At 48.4% G+C, this 27,730-nt stretch overlaps 1 long non-coding RNA gene across 3 annotated transcripts in view; it reads left to right on the forward strand.

Annotated features, from left to right (window-relative positions):
* Nucleotides 1–799: 799 nt before the first annotated feature.
* Nucleotides 800–27,730, forward strand: part of LOC147575403 (uncharacterized) — a 35,582-nt gene continuing 8,651 nt past the window's right edge. The window contains exons 1-3 of one of the 3 annotated variants that reach the window (XR_015242357.1): nucleotides 800–1,090; nucleotides 18,882–19,102; nucleotides 19,752–19,891. This is a non-coding gene — a long non-coding RNA (uncharacterized LOC147575403). Of the gene's footprint in view, nucleotides 1,091–18,881; nucleotides 19,103–19,751; nucleotides 19,892–21,138; nucleotides 21,259–27,730 lie in introns of all 3 variants that reach the window. The other 2 variants (XR_015242359.1, XR_015242358.1) reach the window with 2 other exon arrangements.

The following is a 27,730-nucleotide window of genomic DNA, read 5'->3' on the forward strand; positions in this document are numbered from 1 at the left end:
ATGATTCATCTCTCAGTCATGCCTTCCCCCTCCCCAGAACAGTCACTTGTTGAGTCACCCCATCCGGTATAGGGGTCTGAGGGGGGCTCCTAATTCATACAGTTGGGGTTCTTCAGACCCTGCCCGTTCAAGTCGCTGCTTGCTTGTCCCATCCCCTTAGGCGTGGGTGGGTGTCAACCACCCATCTTTCATCGGGGGGGGGGGGGTCCTTGCCTCTTATCTACCTACTTTGGGGTAACCCCAAGGGTGTCACTCAGCAATCACCAGACTTAGGTTCCATGGACACTGAATTCCCCCATGTCTACTGAAGGGCAGGGGTCGCTAATGCATAATCTAGGACGCCCAGGAAGTCCTTAGGGACTGCCGCTGCTGCGGGACAGGGCTCCCTGTCATACAAATAGTCTGGGGTCTCCGGGGATTGAGAGAAGCCTCAGTAATGTGGGACCTTCCCCAAGGCGTGTGCCCCCATAGTCTAGGGTCCCTGGGGGTTGTGGAGCCTCCTGGAGGTCCGTGATATCCTTTCCCGCAGTCTAGAACCTTATCTCATGGCTTAGAGCCCCCGTGGATGGGTGGGAGCTTCCACCTCTGGGAGTCCCAGAACCCTAGTTCAGATATCCGGGTTCCACCCCCAGGACCCGTCGAGGGTCCTGGTGCCGCCCAGAGGCCTGCACACCCACCTCTCAGTCCGGCCCACCCGTCCGGCGCGGGCTCAGGTTAGGTCACTCGGGATCCGACAGATAGACTAGGAACGGTCAGGCGGAAGGCGCCGCGACCGGGATCCCAGTCCCCCTCAGCAACCGTCCCCGAGATTCTGCAAGCGCCGCCCGTCCAGCCGCGCCAGCGGCCCTTCCAGCCCTGCCCCGAGCCGCCACGGCAGCCAATCCTTGGGAGGGTCCCGCCCATCCTCGTGCCCCATTGGGGAAATTCAATTTGACGACCACGCCCCTGTAGCAGGCCCCGCCCCTCGAGGGCAGGACTGTAGGGGCTTGTAGTCTTGGGGCCACTGCCGCCGGGGCCTTGGCTGGTTGGGCGGTAGTCGGCAGGAGGACGCATCTTTGCAGTAAAGTCGGGGAGGGCGCCGAAAGCCGGGGTAAGTGGCTCGGGATCGTCCGTCTGAAGATTCGCGGAATCTTCAGAACTGCCCCTCTCCGCCATCCTCTTTGTTCGTGAGACCCTGTCCCTTCCCCCGACTCCGCCCCCTTCTCGCGTTAGCATTTGGGCTTGGCTGCCGCCCAGGCTGCTTTTGGGACACCTGGTCCCGGCCACCTCAGAGCAGGGACTGTGACCGGCAGCACCTCGACCCTATGTTGGTGCATCACAAAGAACATCTCAGGTGGAGCAGGATCAATCACAGTAACTTTTCCTCAGTCGATACACCTTTGAACGGACGTTTCATTCATCTGTCATGCTTTTCCCTCCCCAGCCCCCTGAGGGTGCGCTTCTGGTTGCGCTAGTCCTAAATGGGGAATACAGAGTCCATGGTCTCATTCAACAAATGGGGGAAATTGAGGCCCAGACAGAGACAACATGCCCAAGACAACACCTGGAATCAGCCAGAGGACCCAAGAGCTTAGACCCACTGGGGAAAGCCACTTCATGTCGTGCTGGAGGCCCAGGACCCTCCCACAGATCCACAGATCCAGGGTCATTGGACCCTGCCTGTTTAAGGAACCCGGGAGGTGGGGTCTGGAGTCCTGTATGTCAAATAAAAACAATACCAACACATTTATTTTGCACTTGCGATGTACCAGGCATATAATCCCTATAACGACTGTTTTGAGCCCAACTGTTAATGCCCCATTTTACAGTTGAGGACGACAGCTGATAGGTAGTGGAACTGTGTGATTCATACCAACACCTTTTAAGTCCAGAATCTGCTTTTACCCATTATGAGGTGGGGTTGTGGGGGAGTGGTTTCAGCGTACTGTCCCAGCAGAGCCCCACAGCCGTGCTGTCCAGATCCTCTGGGACCACCCATCCCACCTCACCCCCATCTAGAGAGACTCCCAGACTCTTAAAAAGTGTCATCTTCTTTGATCCCCACATCTTGAGAGGTGGTTCCACTTTCCACATGGGAAGACCAAAACATAGAGAGGGAAGAGACTTGTGAAGGTCATACGGGAGGAGGAGCAAACAGAGCCCAATCAAGGCTAACTTGATTCTACTTCAAACCTGGGGTGCCCCTTGGAACAGTCCGTTGGGGTGGGGCACACCTAGGCTAGCTGGGATTCTCAGGGCCTGCCTGAGAATGTGGCTGTCTGCTCCAATGAATGGCTTGCTTAGAGCTAGTCCCGCCCCTCACCCCTCGCCCCTTCCTGCAGGCTGGGAGGAACCACACAGTTGAGTGTGCTCCCACCTACTTAATCTGTCACGCGTGCTCACCAGGTGTTTGCAGTAAGGAAGAGATGCTTGGGTCCTTCCCTGCTGTCAAGCCCTCAGGGCTGGGGTCCTCTTCCAGACCTACCTGCCTGATTCTTCCTTCCTCCCTGTAAGGGGGGGGGGGGGAGTGGATAGTGGTGGTGGTGAAACAAAGATCAAAGGGTAGCCGCATGCAGTGCTGGAGAAGCTTTCAGCCACAGTTTAGGAAGGAGTAAACAACCCATGAGGAGGGCCTGGCATTATCTGAGTACCTGCTGCATGTCAAACACAGGGTTTGCCCTATTGCAAGTTGAGCACTGTGCAAGACAAGTATTACCTGGATTTTACAGAGAAGGAAGCTTAGGTAGGTGAAGGCACCTTGGGCTGGTAATAGCACTCAAATGAGTGGAATTCTGCCTCATGCCTAAGGCCCTTTCCTCCATCTTGCTGCCTCTAGGATGGGGGAAATCCTGGAAGACTTCTTGGAGGAAGTGATGTGCAAACCGATCCTTGAGGAAGGATGCATAGAAATTCATCACCCAGAGAAGAGGGGGAAAGGCATTGTGGTAGGGGAATAGTGTGAGTAAAGGACAGGAGGTTTGTAAGTAGGAAAAGGAGGAGAGATGGGTTGTGGATGGAGCAAGAAATGGAGATAAGGGTCATCCCATCTGTGAAGGGCCCTGAATGCCAGGTGAGCAGAGTGAACATATCTTGTAGGCACTGGGGAGGCCTGGGCCTCATTCTATCCATCTGAAAAAGGATGGGATTGGACTGGCCTGCTTCTGGTCCTCCCGAGCAAGGGGCTATAATAGAAAGGGTCCAGATCCCTCCAGATCTAATCCTGGACTGGCAGAGCAGAGAGTGGCTGGAGCAGCTCAGGGGCCAAGGGTAATATTTTGCTCTAGTGCTTGAGTCTGAGAATAAATGTTTTACCAAGCCAGCAGTGCCAGATCCCTGAATTACCCTGGCTTCCTCTCCGCCCCACCCCCCCCCCCCCACCCCTATCTAGGGTCCTGCAAAAACAACCAAGGCCTGGGATCAGGAGGCAAGAAAGGTGATGGGTCTTAGCCCTGACTCTGCCCCAGGCAAAGATTTGGTCCTCTCAGAGCCTTGATTTTCTTATCTGCACAATGTAGGAATTATGGCCTGAGCTCCCTAAGTTCTCTCCCCCCAGACTAGACAACATAAAATACCAGGACTTTCAGGGAGACCCCACCTTGGGATACGTTCACAAGTACCTGTGAGGCCAGCCAAGGCCAGAACCTTGGGTCTATGAGGGCATCTGGGGGGCTGCTGGTTACAGGGAGGGATGTAGGGTTAGGCATGGGTCGGGGTTGGGCCTGCTGGTGGGGTCTCACAGCCTAGTCAGAGTGGGGGAGACACAGTATCTGGACCCTAAAAGCTGTACAAAATGAAGCCCTCACTTGCTGTTTGGCATGCTGCGGGGATGGGGAAGGGCAATCTGGTGAAGGGAACAGCATGAACAAAGGAAGGGAGGTAAGACTGTGAGGATTTTGTTGGGGAAAAGTCAAGCAGGTGAAGCTGGAGCATGAGGTCCTTGAGGACAACTGGTCCTTACTGAGGTTGGCAGGATCCAAGGGCTGTGACCTTCCTCCTCATGGGCAGAACTGGAGGCCCCCATGATCATGGCCAGCAGCCCCAGGAGTAGGACTGGGGACCTGTTTGGCAAACCAGTTTGACAAGGCTGTCTCCTCTATGATGTCATCCAGCTGCTGTGTTCTCTGAGCGACAGTGCCAGATAAACTTCCGGGCTTGGAGTAGAAGGGAGCCTGGCCTTAAGTGCTGAGGGATGGGAAAGGAATGACTCTTCCTTGGAAACTTGGAGGCAAGTGGGCTCTGGGAAGGAGAAGGAGGCCTGAGATGCCCACTGTGCAGTGATGAACCCCAGGAACTCAGCCTCATGGAAAAAGGAGAGGATTCTGGATGGGCTGGCCTGGACCTCTTGTGATTTCTGGGAGTTCCCTGATGCCTGACATCCATCTAGGTTCATGACAGGGGCTCCATGGGTTGGAGCATGGCTCTAGATCACCCTTATAATACATGAGAGGCTATTTTGTTATTACCAAGACCCTCACAGCTTGAGCCCTGTGAGGTAGGACCATCATTATACAGAAGAGGAGACAGGCTCAGTGAGGCCAAGCCTTGCTAGCACTTCATGCAGGATTTGAACCCAGAATCTTTATTCTTAACCATAGTACCCTGCTTTTTGCCATTTGGGATCTGTACCTGCCCACATGGGCCCTTATCCTATTTCTTAACTATTCAGCATAGCTGCTGCATCTTGGCATCACAGAATCCTAGATGCCTGCGTTATGATCCAAATAGATAATCTGAGTCCCAGAGAGGACAAGGAACAGGCTTCAGGTCACATAGCAATTTGGATGTGGAGCCACTCTGCACCCCAGATCCCCAGCATCCCAAATCTCTTATTTCCCCCTTGGCTTGGCACGCCCAAGCATGAAATAACAATAGCTGGCACATATTGAGTGCCTATTATGTGCCATTCACTCATTTAATCATCATCACCACCCTGTGCAGTAGGTGCTAAGATTATATCCATTTGAGAGATAAAGAAACTGAAGCTCAGAGAGGGAAGGTCACTTGTCCAAGTTGACACAGCATGTTGGTGGCAGGGCTGGGATTTGAACCCAGCTGTGTGTCCTTTTCTCCTTGATGGACCCAATAGATCTCATTGAAAGCATGAAGACCTCTATGCCAGAGCGTAGATGGCCCCTTTGCAGGCTCCAGAGGTGAGCAGTGTCCAATTCATAGTTTCCACGCAGACCTGGTCTCTCTGGAGTGGGTAAAGTGCTGAGGCTGTGGAAATGTTCTGAACCTTCCCAGAGGAGGCGGCCACAGTGGGAGGGAGTGTTTGGTGCAGACCTCAGAGCCAAGTGTAGACGTGGCAGCTGGACCGGCTGCAGGCGAGGGAGGGCAGGCGGGGTGGGGCCCAAACCCAAACCGGCCTCCAAGCAGCTTTCCCAGCCATCCACCAGCCAGGCCCAGCCCTGCCCACCCTTCTAGCTCCCCGTCTGGATTTGAAAGGAGGACTCTGGGCCTAATAATAGCTGAGTGGCAGCAAAGGCAATGCCTGGAGCTGCAGCCAGTGGATTGCTAGGGTCCCCTACTGTCTTGTGCTGGCCTGAAACAGGTTTCAGGACTTTAAAAATAAAAGCGAGTGCTTATGAAGTATATGCATGTGCCAAGCTTTGTGCTAAAGCTTAGCTCACAGTAACTCACTTATTCCTCATGGCCACTCCAATAAGATAAGACTATTATTAACGCTATTTGATGGCTAGAGAAACTGAGGCACAGAGACTTAAGCAACTCTCCTCTAATGATTATGGCAGCCTCTAATTGCTGAGCATATACATGTCTGTCCTGGATGCTGCACTAAGCATTTTCTGGGTATTTTCCCATTTGAGGTATTATGGGAAAATCATTTATTTTTATGAAGAAAAAAAGATCCAAAGAGAAAAGGGACTTGCCCAAAGTCATGTGGCTGAAGGGGCAGAGTTGAGACTCAAACCCAGGACTCTCAAACTCTAACCCAGGACTCTCAAACTCTAGGAAAGTTAAGACCTTGGCTTCTGGAATCAGATAAACCTGAGTATGCTGGGACATCACTGCTCCTTAGCTGTGTGGCTTTGGAAAATTGCATCACCTGCCTTAACTTCTGTTTTCTTCTCTGTAAAATGCGGGTTTGGTTGAGATGATACTAATACCACCTGCCAGATAGTAGGCGCCCACCTTGAGGATAGTGGGTTGTTTACATCGTGCATTTACATTATGTATTCACTCATTCAATTCTTTTTTCTTTTTAATTTTATTTTAATGTTTATTCACTTTTTGAGAGACAGAGTGTGAGCAGGGCAGGGGGCAGAGAGAGAGGGAGACACAGAATCGGAAGCAGGTTCCAGGCTCTGAGCTGTCAGCACAGAGCCCGACGCGGGGCTTGAACTCACGAACTGTGAGGTCATGACCTGAGTTGAAGTCAGACACTTAACTGACTGAGCCATCCAGGTGCCCCACACTCATTCAATTCTTACAGCAGCCTCCATGGTGGGGACTCTTCTTGCACCTGTTTTATAGAAGAGAGAGAAATGTGAGGCTCAGAGAGGAGAAGGGACTTGCCCAGGACAAACAGCAGGAGTCAGGATTGGAGGCCAGTGCTGTGATTCCAGAGGCTGAACTCTTCTCTCTTTACACTTTGCTTCCTGATACTGAGGCACAGAGTGGGGTGTGGGCTATGCCTGGGTCACACAGCAAAGTAGGTCTTTAGGGACATCTGATGTATGAAGGCCAGGAGGGGAAGAATCATCTGCTAGCCCCAGTTTACTGCAGTCACAGACGTTTCAGGCTTGGAGCTCAAGATGTTCTGTAGTCTCAAATTTCTGTAAGGATGCCCTGTTCTTCCAAAGGCTAGAGCAAGTTCCAGATTTTGGGACCTCTTCCCCCAGGAGGCTAGGGTGCTAGATTCTAGGTTCAGCTTGCAGAGGTGGAAAGGTTCCTTCTGGATGAAGAGGTCCATTTCTCAGAGTCACTAGCGAACCTTGGGGCTTGAAGAGTGCTTCAGGCTTTGCTTAAATCCCAATTCTTCCATTCACTATCTACTTCATCTTCCTGGGCCTCAGTTTCCTTGTCTTTCAAATGGGGGCACTAATACTTCCTGTAGTAGATAGTTTGCAAAAATTACTTCAATGCGGAGTGCCTGGGTGGCTCAGTCCATTAAGTGTCTGACTTCTGCTCCGGTCATGATCTCATAGTTCTTGAGTTCGAGTCCTGAATTGGGTTCTGTGCTGTCAGTGCAGAGCCTGCTTCAGATCCTCTGTCTCCCTCTCTCTCTGCCCCTCCCCCCTCTCAAAAATAAACATTAAAAAAAAAAAAACTTCAATGCTTTGCCTCCCTGTAAGCAAGCCCATTTGCAATGTGACGTTGAAACCCCATCCCATCAGGAGAATCTATTTCCTTACCCCCTGCATCAGGGCTCAGCCATATGACTAATTTTGGCCCATAGAATTCAGGGAAGTTGACATTGCCAGTTCTGAGCCTGGACTTTAAGAGATCCTGTAGCTTCTGCTTGTTCTGTTGGAACCTTCTCAGCTGTCACATGAACAAATCTGGGCTGTCCTGCATGAGGATGAGAGACCACTGGAACAGGAATGAGTTGTCCTAGCTGAGGCTGTGCTAGTCAGTCGCCAGCTGGTCCAACAGCTGACCACAGATGAATGAGTAAGCCCAGCTAAGACCAGAAGAACCTTTGGCTGAGCCCAGCCCAAATTGTCAATCCATGAAATCATGAGTTAAATAAATGGTTACTGTTTTATTGCACTCAGTTTGGGGTGATTTGTTATGCAGCATTGCTGTAGCAATTAATAACTGGCATACGGTTTTTATTAAGTTTATTTACTTATTTTGAGAGAGAGAGTACAAATGGGGGAGGGGCAGAGAAAGGGAATCCTAAGCAGACTCCACACTGCCAGAGCAGAGCCTGACACAGGGCTTGAACCCATGAACTGTGAGATCATGACCTGAGCTGAAGTTGGATGCTCAACCAACTGAGCCACCCAGGGGCCCCCAGTTTTTTTTTTTGTTTTTTTTTTAATGTTTATTTGTCTTTGAGAGGTGGGGGAGGAGTAGAGAGAGAGGAAGACAGAGGATCTGAAGTGGGCTCTGTGCTGAGAGCAGAGCCCGATATAAGGCTCGAACTCACTAACTGTGAGATCATGACCTGAAATGAAGTCAGATGTTCAACTGACTGAGCCACCCAGATGTCCCCCCCCCTTTTTTTTTAGTTTATTTATTTATTTAAGTAATGTTTACACCCAACGTGGGGCTTGAACTCATGGCCCTGAGATCAAGAGTCACATGCTCTTCCAACTGAGCCAGCCAGGCTGCCCCTGGTATACAGTTTCATTCAGTGTAATTAATGTAACAAACTGAAAATCTCAGTGGCTTAACCCAAGCAGAGTTTGTTTTTTTTTTTTTTTTTTTTTCAACGTTTATTTATTTTTGGGACAGAGAGAGACAGAGCATGAACAGGGGAGGGGCAGAGAGAGAGGGACACACAGAATCGGAAACAGGCTCCAGGCTCCGAGCCATCAGCCCAGAGCCTGACGCGGGGCTCGAACTCACGGACCAGGAGATCGTGACCTGGCTGAAGTCGGACGCTTAACCGACTGCGCCACCCAGGCGCCCCCAGAGTTTATTTTTTACTCACATAAAGTCTGATAAAGAGCAGCCCTCTCCTAACCCATTTCTCTTGGTAGGCACCTCTCTTCCAAGCAATGACTCCTTCAGGCCCTCCCTGGAATCCATTTTTGAATCTTCTGCATGTGGAAAGGGAGCCTAAAAATCAAATGAGGCTCACTTACTCTTAATTGCTTTGCCCAGGGGTGACATGTCATTTCATTGGCCAGAATATAGCCACATGACTCTACTAACTGCAAGGGAAGATGAGGATGCGCCCTTCCTTTGTGCCCAGGAGGAGGGAACATGGTGGAGAACATAAAGCATTGTTTCTGCCACATTCTCTCTCTCACCAGGCTGTCATGAAGGGTCAAGCAGAGACCTAATATCTAAAAAGAATTAATTCCAGGGGTGACTGGATGGCTCAGTCGGTTGAGTGTCCCACTTCAGCTCAGGTCATGATCTCACAGTTCATGAGTTTGAGCCCTGTGTCAGGCTCTGTGCTGACAGCTCAGAGACTGGAGCCTGCTTCGGATTCTGTGTCTCCCTCTCTCTCTACCCCAACCCACTCACATTCTGTCTCTGTCTCTCTCAAAAATAAATAAACATCAAAAAAAAATTTTTTTAAATTATTACCAGCACCTAGCACAGCGTGGTTTAAATAAGGGACAACTTGGGGCGCCTGGGTGGCGCAGTCGGTTAAGCGTCCGACTTCAGCCAGGTCACGATCTCGCGGTCCGTGAGTTCGAGCCCCGCATCAGGCTCTGGGCTGATGGCTCAGAGCCTGGAGCCTGTTTCCGATTCTGTGTCTCCCTCTCTCTCTGCCCCTCCCCCGTTCATGCTCTGTCTCTCTCTGTCCCAAAAATAAATAAACGTTGAAAAAAAAATTTAAAAAAAAAAATAAATAAGGGACAACTTATAGGTGAAGAATCTGAGGCTCAGAGAGGTTGAGGAATTTGCCTGAAATCATACAGCGAGGCAGATAGTAGCTATTTTGTGGTAGTGAAGCATTCAGGACAGATCTAGAGTTGGACAGGTCTGGTTATAAGTCTCAACTCTCACTTCTTCACTGTGTGACATTAGGCAAGTTACTTAGTTTCTCTGGGCTTCAGCTTTCTCATCCCCAAAATGGGGAGAGGAATAGTTCCAACCTCATAGGGTGGGGTGAACATTCAGGAGCTTATGTGCGTCAAGAGCTTAGCTTAGATCCTGGTATGTGGGCACTGCCTAATAAATGTGAGCCACCTGAACAGATGTGATGTTATTTCTGATCTTACCTTGCCAGGGTCAGCACATTTATTATGTTTTGTGCAAATTCTGTCCCTTCCTCCTACCTCTTGTGGTGTGTGTGAATGGTTTTATTTACTTGGTTAAGAGAAGAAAAAATTCCCTCGGTTGTATATTAGTCACTCAACAAACCTTTATAAGCACAAAGCCCCCAAGCACCCGTCTATTCTGCTGACAGAAGTCTAAAATGCCCTCATTATTGCTTCCTTTAGACTACAGTTTGGCCCTGTAAAATTCATTCCCTTCCCAATCCACTTCTAGGATTGTCCCATCACTGAGAAAGGGGCAGGGCAAGAGGGTCTGGAGCTAATGGGCTCCAGCTGGGGAAAGGCCAGAGCCAGCGCAGACCCTGCTGGGTGTGTGGTCTGGGCATTCTGAAAATGTCTGCTCACACAGAAGGAAAGGTCCAAGATGGGAAAGAGGTGGCCTCCCCTCCTTCCCCATTTAACCCATCTCTGAGCCTCCCTTTGCAGCCAGCCAGTCAGAGGTTCGTGAGCATATGCTGAGTCTTGACAGGTATTATGGAGCTGACAGTCTGTGACTGGAGTTTGAAGGGTAAGAGAGTGGGGGGAGGGGGGTGGGAATGAGAAGGGAGAGGGGAGCAGGAACCAGACCAAAGGGTCCCTATGGGTGGTACTAGCCATATAATTTGTGGGGTCTGGTGCAAAATGAAAACATGAAGCCCCTTGTTAAAAAAACAAACAAACAAACAAACTATTAAGAATTTCAAGATGGTAACAGTAGAGCATTAACCCAAGCACGGGACCCTGGGGAACTGCACAGATCATACACCTGTGAAGTTGGTCCTGCCTATGGACCACAGTAAGAAGGACTTCAATGTGAGGACTGTAGGGAGCCACTGAAGGCTTTTGAGCTAGGGATGATAAGATCTGATTTGCATAAGCTTTTGTTGCTGTCTCACAACACCACACCTGGATGATATGGGACCCTCTTCTCTGCACTGGTGGCCTGATTGATTTTCCTGAAATACTTTACTCAGAATGTCATTCCCTTGCTCAAGAACCTGCAGTGGCTTCTACCCCCTAATCAGATCCAGCCCAAACTCCCTACACAGACACTCAAGGTCCTTCATAATCTTTCCTCACATGATTTAGTTAACCTGTTGCTAACACAGGCTGTGTGTGAATCCCAGAGATGATGAACTAGCCTGAGGACACAAAGTAATTACAGGAGGGCAAGCCAGGACTAGAACCCAGGTCTCCTGCCATTTGCCCATCCTGTCTTGGAGAAGTGTGAAACCTCACAGTGTGCTTTGTAACCCCCAACCTCGCACAGAACCTTGCAATATGCCTGTGGCAGTGAGTTCCTCCTGGAGCACATCTGCTCAATATGCCTGTGGCAGTGAGTTCCTCCTGGAGCACATCTTTGCCAGTAAGGGTGTTCCAGAATCCGGGATGTAGGTAGCATCCTTCCTCACTCCTCTCCATCACCCTTACACCTCTAGATATTCACCAAACCTCACCGTACCCATGGTGCCCATTGGGCCAGGTCCTGCCCATAGACATGTGTCTGGCCTACAGGGCTTTTAAAAAGCTTTTTGGGGGCACCTGGGTAGCTCAGTCGTTTGAGCGTCTGACTCTTGATTTCAGCTCAGGTCATGATTCCAGGGTTGTGGGATCGAGCCCCACCTTGGGCTCCTCACTGAGCATGGAGCCTGCTCAAGATTCTCTCTCTCTCTCCCTCTGCCTCTCTCCCCTGCTTGTGCGTGCTCTCTCTCTAAAATAAAATTAAAAAAAAATTTTAAGGGCACCTGGGTGGCTCAGTTCGTTAAGCATCTAACTCTTGATTTTGGCTCAGGTCATGGTCTCATGGTTTGTGAGATCGAGCTCTGCATCAGCCTCCGAGCTAAGAGTGCAGAGCCTGTCTGGGATTCTCTCTCCCTCTCCCCATCTCTCTCTTCCCCTCCCCCGCTGGCGCATGCACACACACACACACACACACACACACACTCTCTCTCTCTCTCTCTCTCTCTCAAAATAAAGAAATAAACATTAGAAAAAAATAAAAAAAACACTTTTTGAATTTGTTGTTGACCTTTGAAAATCGGGAAATTTCACAGGGTAATCTGCATTTTTATTTCTCCCTCTTCTCCAGCCTGGGTCTGCATTCCCCCAGGGTAGCTGCTCCCTTCTGAAGTGAATCCTCCAAGGGGTTCTGCCCTAAGTCCCCAGTGGACCTGTGGAGATTGGGATCTTCGAAAGAATGCCTTACACCCCACCAAAGACCAGTCAGGATTCTGGAATCTGACCAATCAGGTGGATAACTCCCCCTTCTGGGGGCGGGGTCAGGAGAAGTAAACCCAGCCAAGTCTCTGCCAACAGGAAGGGGGTTCGCCCTGACCCCCTGTCCTGTCACTGATGTGGGTGGGAACCTGTAATGGGTCAGCTGGTTGACAATTAGGGAGTAATTAGTTACCAGCTAATTAATGCACAAGACAGCTAAGGGGCTGGGAAGAGAACAAGGGACTGAAGCTCAGAAAGGAACCTCAGGTCTCTTTCTGGAAAAAAATATATTTTCAATGTTTTTATTTTATTTTCGAGAGAGAGAGAGACAGAGTAGGAATGGGGGAGGGACAGAGAGCAAGAGGGAGACACAGAATCTCAAGCAGGCTCCAGGCTCTGAGCTGTCAGCACAGAGCCTGACGTGGGGCTCAAACTCAAGAACTGTGAGATCATGACCTGAGCTGAAGTCAGACACTTACCTGACTGAGGCACCCAGATGCCCCTCTTTCTGGAAAAATATTTTTTTTTTTTAATTTTTTTTTTCAACGTTTATTTATTTTTGGGACAGAGAGAGAGACAGAGCATGAACGGGGGAGAGGCAGAGAGAGAGGGAGACACAGAATCAGAAACAGGCTCCGAGCCATCAGCCCAGAGCCTGACGCGGGGCTCGAACTCACGGACCGTGAGATCGTGACCTGGCTGAAGTCGGACACTTAACCGACTGCGCCACCCAGGCGCCCCTCTGGAAAAATATTAAGAGAGGGCAATAAGGAATCCCCAGGGTAATGTTTGAAAACCCCTTTTATGTTGTTGAAGGAGATTTAAATGTCCCCCTACAAAGGACTTGATTCTTTTGAGAAGCAGATGGCTCTAACCAGGCTGTGGTGGTTGGGGCTGGAAGATAAGGAGTGGACTGAGGGAGAGTAAACCTTTCTGACCTTGGGGGGCAAACTGCTTTGTGGTATTTGGAAAGGTTCTTTGTTTGCAAAAACTAGAAACCTCCCTGGATCACATTGACCAAAATGAGACTCTGCTGGAAGGCCATCAGAAGTGGTATCAAGATTATAAAAACTTCAAGGTAGAAACAACAAAGGCGTTGTTTCAGTTCAAATTGTTTTCTGCTTTCCAGACCTCCTTGTGATCAGCTTGTTGGTTAGAAGTAAACACTTCTTGCATTCAGAGTGTGGTCTGTGGACCAGCAGCTTTGGCATCTTCTGGGCACTTGGTGGAAACACAGTCTTAGGCCTCACCCCAAACCTACCGAACCAGAATCTGTATTGCAAAAAGATTTTCAGGGGGATTCATGTGCACATTGTAGTTTGGGTTTGTGGCCACAAGAATCAACTGGGTGATAGGAGGGAGGAAGTCTCTTAAACCTGAAGGTTACTAGGCCTTTGAGAAGAGCTGTTGCCTTAGTGGTCTACAGGGGATGGTGTTTCCCAGGGCCCACTGGGGAGAGGTCAATAAAATTGGCAAATAGTCTTGAGCTGCTGCCACAAATTCCTGCCCAGGTGCTAGTGGGGCAAGAGTCCAACCTACAGCAGCTTGTGTCCCAGATATTAGATGGGTGGGAGAAACCCAGGCCTGTGACTTGTCCGGGAGGAAACTGCTCAGGACCCTGGAGGGAATGCCCTGTATGCTGCTGGGTCTCTACTTAGAGGGCTCTATTTTGAGGTGCTCATCTGCTTGGCTGAAGGAAGGCAGAGGGTGGCTTGTGCTGATGTCAGAGCTGGGGGGCTTCAACCTTCCTTCTTTGCTCTGGGCAAGCAGTTCCTAAAAGCTGCCCTTGGGACAGAATGGGAGAAGCAATATTGACTTGGTCCTATAGAAGTTCCAAAGCACTTTCATCCTCTATCATATTGATCTTCATAATGATCTGGTACAAAGAACCAGCCAAGCATGGATGGCTCCTGTCTCTGAATTCGGGGCGCCTGGGTGGTTCAGTCAGTTAAGCATCTGACTTTGGCTCAGGTCATGATCTCGCGATTCGTGAGTTCAGGCCCCATGTTGGCCTTTGTGCTGACAGCTCAGAGCCAGGAGCCTGCTTCGCGTTCTGTGTCTACCTCTCTCTCTGCCCCTCCCCTACTCCCACTCTCTCTCTTTCTCTCTCTCAAAGATAAATACACATTAGGAAAAAAAATTAAAAAGGTTGAATTCAACCTCAGGAGTGACTGTGACAGCTAAGGTTAGTGAGACCTGCTACTTAACTTGTGCCTCTTTCTTGGTTTGCTAAAGTCTTGTTCTCAAATTAGAAATTAGGAGGTTGAGTCAGGGGTGAGCTCATCCTTTGGCATTATGAAGTTGTTAGTTTAAAGTATGCCCATCTTAGGGGTGCCTGAGTGGTTCAGTCTGTTAAACATCTGACTCTTGACTTTGGCACAGGTCATCTCACCATCATGAGATCAAGCCCCATGTCGGGCTCTGCACTGGGCATGGAGCCTGCTTAAGATTCTCTCTCTCCTTCTCTTTCTGCTCTCTCTCCTAAATAAATAAATAAATAAATAAATACGTACATACATAAATGCATAAATAAATAAAGTATGCCCATGTTAGAGCACTCTGTAAGAGACAAGTATCCATCCAAGCTTGTTTAATACTCTGTGGGGTGTGAGAGTTTCCTTTTCAGGGCCAACACATTATTGGAGGAAGGCAATTCCTACTTCTTCCACTTATTTCTATCATGGAAGAAAGGACCTCCCACCTGCCACCCATGGGTCCCAGGTGTCACTCAACACCTTGAGGCAGCTCCCAAAATCATAGACAGAGATTCTGGAGGAAATTGTCAGTCTCTACAGGGCTCACCTTTTGTCTCCAAAACTTATTAAATGACATCACAAATAAGGCTTGGCAAATAGGCTGAGGGAGTCTGGTCAGTGAGAACAGACAGAAGCCTGCAGGCATGGATGCAGGCAGGATGGAAATGAAGACCTATGATAGGTGGAAGTGACAACAAAGTGGAGATCCCCAGAAGGAGAATGAACAATCCCAGCTAGCATTACAGAACACTTTCAACAAGCATGGTTCTCCTTTATCCTTGGCAGCCCTGGGTGGTAAGACAGAATTATACCCATTTTACAGATAAGGATCCTACGGTCTAGCAAGGTCATGGGGCCATTCATAACCAAGCCATTATCTTGGACCAGTGCTTAGTGAGTGTACAGTTGATGTTTGCGGAATAAAAGTAGAAAGTGTACATTTGATAGCACTTTTTATTTATTTATTTATTTATTTAATTTTTTTTCAACGTTTTTATTTATTTTTGGGACAGAGAGAGACAGAGCATGAACGGGGGAGGGGCAGAGAGAGAGGGAGACACAGAATCGGAAACAGGCTCCAGGCTCCGAGCCATCAGCCCAAAGCCTGACGCGGGGCTCGAACTCACGGACCGCGAGATCGTGACCTGGCCGAAGTCGGACGCTTAACCGACTGCGCCACCCAGGCGCCCCTTGATAGCACTTTTTAAATGATGAGAAATTTATATTTTTGTGTAGTCTTAACTATCTCCCCCACAAGATGCTTACTAATTACTAACGGGCCTTTTCAACAGAGAAACTTGCCAGATGCCTCCTTAACCAAGTGATCGATGTTAACATCACTGGTAATAAATCACGTTGACAGAATGTAGCCCCTGAATGATGCACTAAGAAGGGTACAGCATTGCTTCTGTGGCATTCTTGCCAAAAATGCATAATCTTGATCCAATTATGAGAAAACACTAGACATTCAAATTGAGGGCTATTTTGTAAAATGACTTACCATCACTCTTCAGTGTCAAGGTTACAAGAGAAAAGAGAGATTGGGGGAACTGTCACAGATTAGAGGAGACTAAGCAGACATAGCAATTAAATGCAATGTGGGATTCTGGATTATAGTAAAAGTAAAATGCAAAATTCAAACAAGCTCTGTAGGTTAGTTGATAGTATTCTATTAGTGGTAATTTCCTGGTTCTGATTGTTGTATCAAGGTCGTGTAAGATGTTAATATTAGGGGGAACTAGGTGAGGGGTACAGAAGGTGAAGACTTTAGCAGAACTCTGAACTACTTTTGCAACTTTCTATAAGTCTAAAATTATTTCATAATAAAATATTTTATACATTTGATATATGAATTATATCTCATTTTTTAAAAATAATAAAAATCTTGACAAAGTAAAGCATTAATATATAGCTTCTTCAGATGACACCTTCTCCTCTACCAGTACTTATTATTTTTCTCTTTGTTTTTTTTGTTTTTTTTTTAATTTTTTTTTTTCAACGTTTTTTTAAATTTATTTTTGGGACAGAGAGAGACAGAGCATGAACGGGGGAGGGGCAGAGAGAGAGAGAGACACAGAATCGGAAACAGGCTCCAGGCTCCGAGCCACCAGCCCAGAGCCCGACGTGGGGCTCGAACTCACTGACCGCGAGATCGTGACCTGGCTGAAGTCGGACGCTTAACCGACTGCGCCACCCAGGCGCCCCTATTATTTTTCTCTTTGAATTTGAAATGGCGTTTAGAATCTCTGTATATTCCACATATTCTCAGCTCAGATCTTCTTCCAAGAAGGTCTACTTGATCTCCACAGCTAGAAATCATGTCGTCTTCCCTTGAACTCCTGTGATACTTTATCTGCACTTTATTAGGGCATTTACCATCTCCACAACGGACATTTATGGTATTTTCCGCCCAGCCCTCTGGCCTAGATCTTCTTCCCTCTTCTGACTCCAACCATGACTTTTCATGGAAGCTGCCATGTTTTTACAGACCAATCCCAAGCCACAATTGATTGGTCCAGGGGTAGACACCTGGCTCAGTTGGGCCAATCAGACACTTTCCAGGATCCCTCCCCTCCCCCCTACTGGAACTGAGAAGTTAATTGATCTGTCTATGGTGGCATGAGTTATGAAACATGGAAGCTGTTAGCCATCACTTTCTCTGCTACGTGGGGGAACCCTATCTGCCACTAGAGAGGGAAGAACGGTAACAGAGAGAAGCAGAGAGCGAGAGTGTAACCGAGAGAGACCTAATTCTATTTGTTTTTGGAGTTTTCTGTCCTTGCCAGGTGTAGGTTGGTTGGTTGACCCTACTGTCTACTACATAATCCCTAGAATCCAATCTACCAATAAAATCCCTTCCCCAAAAATCTGTATTAAGGTAGCCAGGATAGTTTTATGTAGCTCTCAACCCAAAGACTCCCAAAGAATATAGCTACTCTGAATGATTTCTGTAGATGTTTTCTCTCTCCCACTCATCTGGGAATTGCCAAATGCCCACTTAGATACAGTTTGCATCGGCCTGCGGCTAGGGAGAAAACTAGAACAATGTGGTGAGTTATAAAGGTAATTTTTTTTAATTGCTAGATTCTGAGATTAGTCCTTATTAAATTTTTTGGTGAGAGTAGAAAGTAATGCTTTATTTTTCCTTTTCTTTAATGTTCTTTGACAAATAACAAAATGTGGCCGCATTTGGGGAGAACACTTTACTGGGATGTAAAATCCCCGAGTCTGGGAAGCACCCAGGTAATGATTCCTCTGGGGCAGAGTTCTCGCCTGGCTCTCAGCACAGCACGGCTACCGACACATGGTAGGGCAAGAGGTACCTCCGAAACGAATGAGATGAGCTAATGAGTTTAGAAAGCTGTTCTGGTCTCCTGCATGTCACGAGGGGATGATCTGATTCAGAACTGTTATAGCTTGTTCATTCACTTCATTCTTTTATGATTTTCAAATCAGGCCAGATTTCTTTATCTATCTGCAAAATGCCCTACTAGTCTTGCCTGACCTTTCCTTTCAAGTGGGCCTCAGATTCATTCTCTCTTTTTTTTTTAATTTTTAAAATATATTTTATTTTATTTATTTTAGAGAGAGAGCGTGAGTGGGGGAGGAGGCGGAGGGAGAGAGGGGCGGGGAGCGGGGTAGAGAAAATCTTAGGCAGGCTCCACGCTCAGCATGGAGCCTGACATGGGCTAGATCCCATGACCCTGGGTTCATGACCTGAGCCAGAATCAAGAATCTGAGCCACCCCCATTTTCTCTTTTATCCTTACATCTGTCTAGAGGTGGCTTGACTGGGAGGAGAGGTGAAAGCTCTCTTCTCAAAACGTGGAGGGTCAGCTTACTGTGATGGAGAGAGCACTGGAATGGGAGTCAGCATTGCAGCCTAATTCTGGTTGCCCCTCTGGCTGGTTGCTAATTCTCAGGCAAGTTGCTTTAGTTCTCTGAGCCTCGGTTTTCCCATCCATAAAATGGCGGTGCTGTCTAGCCTACCTTCTGCATGGGGCGGTTAGGAGGGCCTGAGCAGGCTTTGTTAGGCTTTGGCAGCAAATTGGAAAGTGGAAAAGGGGAGAATTGTTTTATAGGGGCAGGTGGAGGTATTTGAGTAGGGAAGTGATGATATCATAGAAATGGGAAGGTGGGGAAGTTGCTCCGTACTTCCTAGCTATTCCTAGCTATGTCTCTTACTTGCATGTGACCTCACTTCTCTGTGTCTCAGCTTCCTCGTCTGGGGATAGCCACGTCCCACAGTCAGAATCCCATACTGGACACCAAAGAACACATAGAGCTGGTGAGGGAGAGAGAGGCACTCCAGGTGGAGGAGACTGTAGCAAAGGCTTGGGATCAGGAATTATTGAGGCACAAATGAGAAACACTGGTCTCACGTGTTGTGTTTCATGGGTACAATAAAAATACTTCTCTATCGTGATGAGAATTAAGCAAGAGAATGCAGGCAGAACCCTCAGCACAGACTGGCACATAGCAAACTCAGTCATGGCGCTCGTCCTTACTGCTGTCATTTTATTTTACAGGTAAAGGAAACAGAATCTCTGAAAGGTGATGTGGCTGGCCTAGTCACACAGTTATCAGAGTCAGGCAGGATTTGAATCCACATCTTCTTGACTCTAGAGGCCAGGCTCTGGACAACTGTGCTACAGTCGCCTGTTTGTGGGGCCTCTGCTCCCGACCCCAGCTGTCTGCCTGACTCAGCAACTGTGGGTGGCCTTACTCCCATGCGTGGGCAGCAGAGCTGGTAAGAAGCCTCCCAGTTCCTTGAAAACCAAATATGGCCATACCAGGCCCTCTGAGGCCTGACCCCCAGGCTGGGCTTGCTCCTGCCTGCTCCTCTGGGCCGTGGGGCCTTACTCCCCGTACAAACTGCTGGGTTTGCCCCAAAGGACTCTGGGAGAGCCTGTAATCAGATCCCCTTCCTCATAGGATCCTGTTGAGCAAGTGAGACCAGTGTCTTATCCATGCTGTAATAATTCCTAACTCCAAACCTTTGCTCAGGGAGTGCCTCTCTCTAACCAACTCTTATGCTTTCGTTGGTGCCCAGTGTGAGGTCAGGAATAGTTACTTCCAGACTGTGTGACTTAGAGTAAGATACTCATCACATCCATCCATACCTTCCTTCCTTCCTTCCTCCCTCCCCTCCCCTTCCCTCTTTTTCCCTCTCCTTCCTACCTTTTCTCCTTCCTTCCTTCCTTCCTTCCTTCCTTCTTTCCTTCCATCCATCCAGTGGGCACCTACCTGTGCCAGACACTTTATATATAGTCTCTCCTTCCAGACTAGAAGCCTTGCAGACCAGGTGCCAGGAGATAATTATTCAACCAATATCCTTGGGCAAGGCTTGTCTTCACTACAGTCCTGATGAGGCTCTTGTTATCACCTCCATTTCACAGTTGGGAAGACTGACATGAAGAGAGGGGAAGTCCAAAGGATGCCCAGTGGAGATGGGTGGCACTGAGACTTGAACTCTGATCCACTGGACTCTAGAGGCAGTTCTGCCCAACTCTTAATGGACGGACAGACTGTGGTGAAGGTCAGGTCCTAGGGGAGAGCTGGGACCACTTCTTCACTTCTTAGCTTCTGAGTAGTTCCCTTAACCCAGAGCCTTTCCAATGCAACTATCCCTCACTCACTTTCCCTACTCCAGCCTCTCCATGGCTGATCTGATACTTGCTAGGGAGACTAGAAAGGATTAATTCTTTCCCTTGGTCCCCCATTTCTGAGCCTTTGAGAGTGCCTGTCCTATCTCATAGCTTGCAAATCCTTCTCAAGGTCACCAGCATCCTTACCTCAGCGCTGCAGAGTAAGGAGGATCTTCCCCATGGTTCCTATAGGGGAACTGAGGCCCCTGCACTGGTCATATGTTACATCAGGGTGTGGCCCAGCTGGGCTTGCAATCTCTTGCTTCAAGGAGCTAAGCACAGAATTAGCTGCTAGATCTTTCTTGAAGCCTGGTATGAAGTGTTTAGAGTCCAGAAGATCCAGCTCTGCTTCTCACTAACTGTGCAGCCTTGGGAGAGTCACTTCACTTTTCAGAACCTTATCTCCTCCTCTCACAAATGGGGATAGTGCTGGTACCCATTTGAGAGATGTTGGGAGGATGGAAAAAAATAATGCTTGTAAATCACTTAGCACAGTGCCTGGAACATAGTGGGTGCTCAGACAATGAGGTTATTACTGTGCTTAGTGCCTAACATAGAACATCAGATCAGGAGGGCTATCCAGGCCAAGGGTAATTTACTAACACTCCTTTATCACTACTATGTGCCAAACACATTCATCAGGACACAATCCCTATAACTCAGTGCCATTTTACAGATGAGGTGACTGAGGCTCAGAGAAGGAAAGTGACTGGCTCTAACTCCTGTCCAATCAGAGGAAGAGCCTGGGCCTGGACTCAAGTCTGTGTCTATAATGTCAGCTTTGTTTTGCTGGATTCTCCAACCTTATCATGCAAAGACCCAGAGAGGAAAAGGGAGTTACTCGGGGCTCCACAGCAGCTGGGAATAGGTCAGACCACACCGGGGAGGCCTTTTCCATCCTGGCAGCTCTGCACAGGTCTGGGTAATTCTCCAGTTCTAGGATTAAGGCAGGAGCTTACTGACACAGTCACAGTCCTCAGAAGGGTCCCAGAATCTGGTCCACAGTCTCAGGCCAGCTGGCAGATCTCAGCTTCCCCAGAAGCCCCCACTCTACCCTGTGACCACCCCTTCCCCACCTCCAGATTTCAACTTGTCCCCCCCCGCCGCCCTGCCCTTTTTTTTTTTTTTTTCCAATCAGTTGAACCTTCTGCCAAAGAAAACTCGTTGATGCCCGCAAACCAGCCAGCCGGGGAGGAGGCTGCTCTGGAATGTCGGAGGGGGGTCACCAAGCTGTTTGTGAGCAGGCCAACACAGAAATGTGAGCAGCTACCTTTTTTGGGGAAAGTCAGAACTCCCTCTGTGGGAAAGGATCCAGGGAAGGCTATCTCAGAGGCTCGGACCTCAGTTTCCCCTTGATCAACACCCTGGCATTTATGGGGTATGAGTAACTTCAGCTATTGATTCAATAGCTGTTGGTTGGGTGACTGCTGTGTTCCAGGCACTGAGCTGGCAGCTTGGGACACAGCTGACACAGAGCTAAGCCCTGTGCTCAGGGAGGACTTTTCAGCAGAAGGCAGTGTCTTAGTACGTCTCCCAGTGAACAAAAGGCAGGTGCCCCAGGCCTACAACCCCTGATCAACACTCTTGGGGCTGGTCAGGTTTCAGAACTCAGAATTTTGGGGGTTTTAAAAGGTGAGCTGGGGGGCGCCTGGGTGGCTCAGTCAGTTAAGCGTCTGACTTGACTCAGGTCATGATCTCACAGTTCATGAGTTCAAGCCCTGCATCGGGCTCTGTGCTGACAGCTCAGAGCCTGGAGCCTGCCTTGGATTCTGTGTCTCCCTCTCTCTCTGCCCCTCCCCTCCTCGCACTCTGTTTCTCTCTCTCTCGAAAATAAATAAACATTAAAAAATTTTTTTAATCTGGTGGGGACTGGGCCCACCCATCTCCAATCAAATATATGAATATTGCTGTAGTGAGAAGTTTAAGTATTGAGTCTAAGTGGGGCCCCAGGTTTGGCCTCCACACGAGTTTTCTTCAAATATATGGAAAAGCCCTTGGATATTTGGGCTTTGTGGACTGTAGAGTTGAAGACAAGGGACTGAAGCCCTGATTCATCTCCCCATTTTCTCAGATGAGAAAACTGAGGCTCAGGGCAGAGGAGTCACATACCCCAGGCCCTCGAGCAAGCAAATGGTGCAGGTGGGTAGAATGCAGGTCTCAGTGACTCCACATTCAGAGCTTGTCACCAGCAGGGACCCTGGCTGGGAGAGAAGCAAGGGCTGAGTAGAGAAGGCTCCCTAGCCAAACCTCAGCAGCCCACCAGCCAGTTCTGCCAGGAAGGAGTTAAGAGCAACCTGGGCCTCCGCCAGGCCTCTGCACGGCGGCTTCTTGCAGGGCCTGCCTGTCTGGGGCCTGTTTACCAGGCCACACTTGCATCACTGGCTTCAACGTGCAGTGCAAACACACTCACATTCTTGGGTCATGAGAAATGCACAATTATGATGACATCATGCCCAGAGAGAAGATTTTCGCCAGCCTCCCTTCTGCCCACAGTCAAAGCTGTTTAATTAGCACTCTTAACTGGAACTCTTGTCTTCTTGTAAAAACCAACTGGAAGAATTTATGGGTGGGGGTGACGGGGGTTGGAGTGAGTATGTGTGTGTGTGTGTTTTAAAGATAAAAATAGCTCATCTGGGACTCCTTTTGGGGTATTTGTGAGTATCAGTGCACCGCTGTTTATATTAAATCTATGTCACCCTGGACATTTTCGTCTGAATTTGGCTTGGAGACAGGACGAGAGAAACCACCCATGTCTTTTTGTTCCTTTTTGGGAAGGAGACACGTAGGCCAAGTAAAAGGGCCCTTGGAGACAATTTAGACCAACCATCATTATACAGCCAAGGAAAGGGAAGCCCAGAGAGGGGAAGGCCTTGCTTGAGGTCACACAGTGAGGCTCCAAGTTCTCACACCACTCATGCACTTTGCCACGCTGCCCGCAGCCCCTACTTCGGCTTTATGAGTTGGTTTTTCAGGGTGTTGAAAAGAGAGATACCTCTAGCTAGAGCTTCCTGGATATCTTTTGAGATCAAAATGGAGGAAATGGTGGTGTTGGGGGTGTTGGTATTGGTGTTGGGTGGATGCGGTGGTGGCCTGGGAGCAGAGGAGAGAAAGACTGGGACCACAGAAAGCCTCAACCTCACCCTCCTGCTCTCCCCCACCAAAAGGAACCTACCCTAGGGTTTGAAACATCTGTTCCTCTTCCAGGCACCCCCAGGCTTCCTTTAGCTCCTCCTTCCTAAGAAGTGCCACCTCCTCACTGGCTTCCTTCCATGACCATTGAAGACTTATTTCCCACCATGGGAGCTAGATTTTTAGCAAATGAAAATAGAAGACACCAGTTAAATTTGACTTTCAGAAGGGCACCTGGGTGGTTTGGTTGGTTGAGTGTCTGACTCTCGATTTTGGCTCAGGTCACAATCCCAGGGTTGTGGGATTGAGCCCTGCATCTGGTTCCATGCCACTGAGTGCAGAGCATGCTTGAGACTCTCTCTCTCTCTTTAAAAAAAACAAACAAACTGACTTTCATATAAGCAACAAATAATGTTTTAGTAGGAATATATCTCATGCAATATCAGGATACCTGGAAACCTTAGTCCCCTTCATCTTTATCATCACCATTGTGGCAGATAAAATGCTTCCCCACCAGCCTTCCCTCTCTTTCCTCATTAACTGAACCCTGATTTTTGTCTGGGGTGGGATTGTATCCCAGGCTATGAGTCAATCATGATTAGTCTAAGCTAGTCACAACAATCCTGTTCTCTTTTGCCTTTCCAGACTCCCTTGCAGTCAGGAATGGTCTGGTGGCCTTAAAATATGTCTGTAAATTTTTTTGACACCCTCCTTTTGAAAAGGTGGAAATTCATCCCCACAACCTTGAATGTAGGCTAGACTTAGTGACTCATTTCAAAGAGTGACTTCTGAGGGTAGGTCATGGAAACCATTGTTGCTGTTACCTTGCTCTCTTAGATTACTTGCTCTGGGGGAAATTAACCACCATGGTGTGAGGACACTCAACAGCCCTGTGGAGAGGCCCACATGGGAGGAACTAAGTCCTGCCACTAGTAGCCAGCACCAACATGCCAGGCATGTGAGTGAGAGACCTGGAAAGTGGCTCCAGCCCCAGTCAAACCTTTGAATGTGGGCCAACATTTTGACTTGCAGCATCAGCCAGAGATATCTTTGTATTAATCATATATTTTTTAAAATTTGATTTACTTATTTTTTAAACCTTTATTTATTTTTGAGGGAGAATGAGCATGAGCAGGGGAAGGGTAGAGAGAGAGAGAGAGAGAGAGAGAGAGAGAGAGAGGGAATCCAAAGCAGGCTCTGTGCTGACAGCAGAGAGCCTGATGTGGGGCTTGAGCCCACAAATGACAAAATCATGACCTGAACTGAAGTCAGATGCTTAACTGACTGAGCCACCAGGTGCCCTAAGATTTTTTAAGTAATATCTACACTCAATTTGGGGGTTGAACTTACAACCCTGAGATCAAGAGTCGCATGCTCTACCAATTGAGCCAGCCAGGCACCCCTGTATTAATCATATTTTAACTTTTCTATATTTTATGATGTTTAAACATCTTTGGGGGGCCTTGCTGGCTGGGAAAAGACTGCCCCACCCAGGGCTAGCTAATTCCTAGAGACAGTAAACAACCTGTTGGTGAGCCCACCTTTTATGCACAAACCAACCAATCCTGAGTCCATACCCCCCTGACACTTCTTTATCTAACTCATATACCAAGCAAATATTTCCCTTGACTTAGATCATCCCAAAGCCAGGTACTAGACAACTAGGGACAGCCCCTGTGCCCCGGAGCCCACTGGAATTACCCAAATTACCCAAACATTACCCTGCCTTTCCTTGCCTATCCCACAGAAACCCTAATGAAGGTTATGGCCTTAGCTTTCTCTTGCTCCTTTCTGCCTCCTGACCAACACTGGTGCTTCCCCCTATGGCCCCACACACATGCTGTGCCTCTTGTTTCTAGGAGAACTGTGAGTAATGTTAAACTTTTCTTTCAGTGGCATCGAACTCTCCATGTCATCATGTAGTCATCTTTATAAATGAAGACACAGGCACAAATCACCCCTAGGAGATCCTGATTCAGAACCACCAAACTACACCATCCCCAACTGACCCACAGAAACTGAGAGATAGGAAAATATGTACGGCAGTGTTAAGAATCTAGGTTTGGGGTTATTTGTTCCCCAGCAATGGGTAACTAATGTGAACGGTCATGTAACCTAGTTCTGACTAGTAAGACATAGGGAAAGTATGCTAGGGTGCTTCTAGGAAGCTTTCCTCATAAAAGGATCAAAAGGGAGAGGAGAGCTCAGGGGTATTACGCTCCTTAAACAAGGATGGTACTTATAGAAATGACAGCCATCTTGGGACCGTGAGGCCCTGAAAATAAGGTTAGAGGAGTGAAAAAGTAGAAAGGACCTGTGTTGGGGCACCTGGATGGCTCAGTTGGTTAAGCGTCCAACTTTGGCTCAGGTCATGATCTTGTGGTTTGTGAGTTTGAGTCCCACGTCAGCCTCTGTGCTGACAGCTCAGAGCTCGGAGCCTGATGCCTGCTTTGGATTCTGTGTCTCCCTCTCTCTCTGCCCCTCCCCTGCTCATGCATGAGCTCTCAATCTCTCTCTCTCTCTCTCTCTCTCTCTCAAAAATAAGTATTAATTTTTTTTTTTTTAAAAAAGGACCTGTGTCTTTATAACATCATTAAGCAGGTGGACTAACTCTATGCCCACCTGCATCCAGATTTGCAGACAAGCAAGCAATCAATGTGGTTATGGTTTAAGCTACTGTATCCTACAACTTGCAGCTTAATGCATCCCTAACCAATACGGTCCGCATGCACAATAGCAGCTCACTTAACTGGAGTAACTTGTGCAATGACTTCATCTATCTGCAAGCTGAAATGAAGCTAAAAGGCCAACTGAGTACCAAAACCAACACCACAATGTCCATACCAAGCACCTTACTCTCAGATAAGCTTTCCCTCACGTTTACTCATAGTCTTTTAGCTTTTACTTTAGACACAATTCTAACAAGCATTCCTAAGGTGTCTTCTTGGCCCACAGTAGCTTGGAAATCAAATTCAATTCAACAATCAATCATTTGCTATTGTGCAAAGCACTGTGGGAGGCCCTGCTTGACACTGTGTATCCATGAATGAGTTTTAAGAGAGTGAACAACATGATCTCATTGGTCAAAGTAACTTGGCCTGTAAAGTAGAGACCAGAGCGAGCCTGGAAAAAAGAAAAGAGAAAAGTTGCTAGTGAATGCCAATCTATTAAGAAAATATATGTTTAAAAGTATTTTTCCATGGAAAATTCCATCAACAGGACAAATCACTATAACTCTTCTTAATTGTTGCTAATACTGGTTTTCCAAAATACTCCACATACTTGTATGCTTTAACTTCCTGAATCCCTTAAAAGTTTTCACAAGTGAAATAGTGTGCCAGGCCTGGATCTGAGTTCAGAAGAAATGCAGAATGTAGCAATGCTAAGATATCCTGGTGCACAATTACTCTACCTGTATAGATGGGAATCTGAGGCCCAGGGGGAGGGAACAGCCCGGAGTGGCACAGTAAACTAGTGGCAGACTGAGGACTAGAACTCAGAATTCTGAACTTTCCCTTTCTCCAGTCAGTGAGGAAGGTAACAGTCATTCCCTCAAACCACCCAGACATTTTCTTTGTAAGGCGGAGAGTCTTCACCCTGCGCTGTCAGCTTCTCCCCACCACCCCCCACCCCGAGTCAGGAAGCTCTGCCTGCCCAGGATTTTCCTGTGTGTGGGAAAGAAACAGAATGGGCAGATAAATCCTCCGAGGCTTGTTTTCAAGTACATGAGGCCCTCTCCCTGGCCTCAAGGCCCTGGCCAAGATGACCAATCCATTGACATGTGTTTTTGTGTGTTTCTAAAAGTAATTCAAAAGGATGTCTGTGCATCCCTGAAGCACAAGGCTGGACATGGGAGGGGAGGAGAGTATGGGTCATTGTTCCTGAGCACGGGGAGCTGCCTTGGTTTGGGTCCTCCCAGAAGCAGACCCTAAAACAAATATTTAAGTGTCAGGAATCTATCTGGGAAGTGAACCCAGGGAATCCCTGTCAGGGAGTGGGGAAGCGAGACAGGGAGTGGAAGTGAGCCAGTAGGGGAAGCATTATCAGGGCAGTTACTGTGGTGAACAACCGGAGCTCCGCCCTACTAGGGACCTCCCAGAGACCGTGTAGGCCGTACCTCAGCCATCCCAACCAAAGGGTTAGGGAGTTGGGTTGTCTATCCACCAATTTTCTATCCTTCGATGGCCAAGGGCTACTTCTGGGGGTGCCAATTCTTGGCACTCCCAGTGTGCTCCTGAGGCCAGAACAACACCATCAGGCATTCAGTGAGCAGCCTTTGGTGGGTAGAGGTGATCGTCCATGGGATAGGGGCTATGTCTGCTCCAGGAGTTGACCACTAATTAGTTTTACATTCACAGGAAAAGGTGGACACAGGCCCAGGAGACACGTCTCTCCCTCTGGGGAAGGATGTGAAGGGTGTGTACTGCAACAGCAGGGGCTTTTTCCTGTCCAGGCCTCCATCACCCCTTTCTTCTCGTGTCAGGGAGCCACATTTCTGTGATAGTCAGCTAGTATGCATGAATATCCATCTCTTCCTCTTTGAGGCCCAGCTAGACCATACTTCCCAGTCTCTCTTGTAGTTAGGAGGGGCCATGTTCTCA

The sequence above is a fragment of the Puma concolor genome, chromosome D3 (assembly GCF_028749965.1).
Source record: "Puma concolor isolate L17-30 chromosome D3, mPumCon1.1.hap2, whole genome shotgun sequence".
Lineage (NCBI taxonomy): Eukaryota > Metazoa > Chordata > Mammalia > Carnivora > Felidae > Puma > Puma concolor.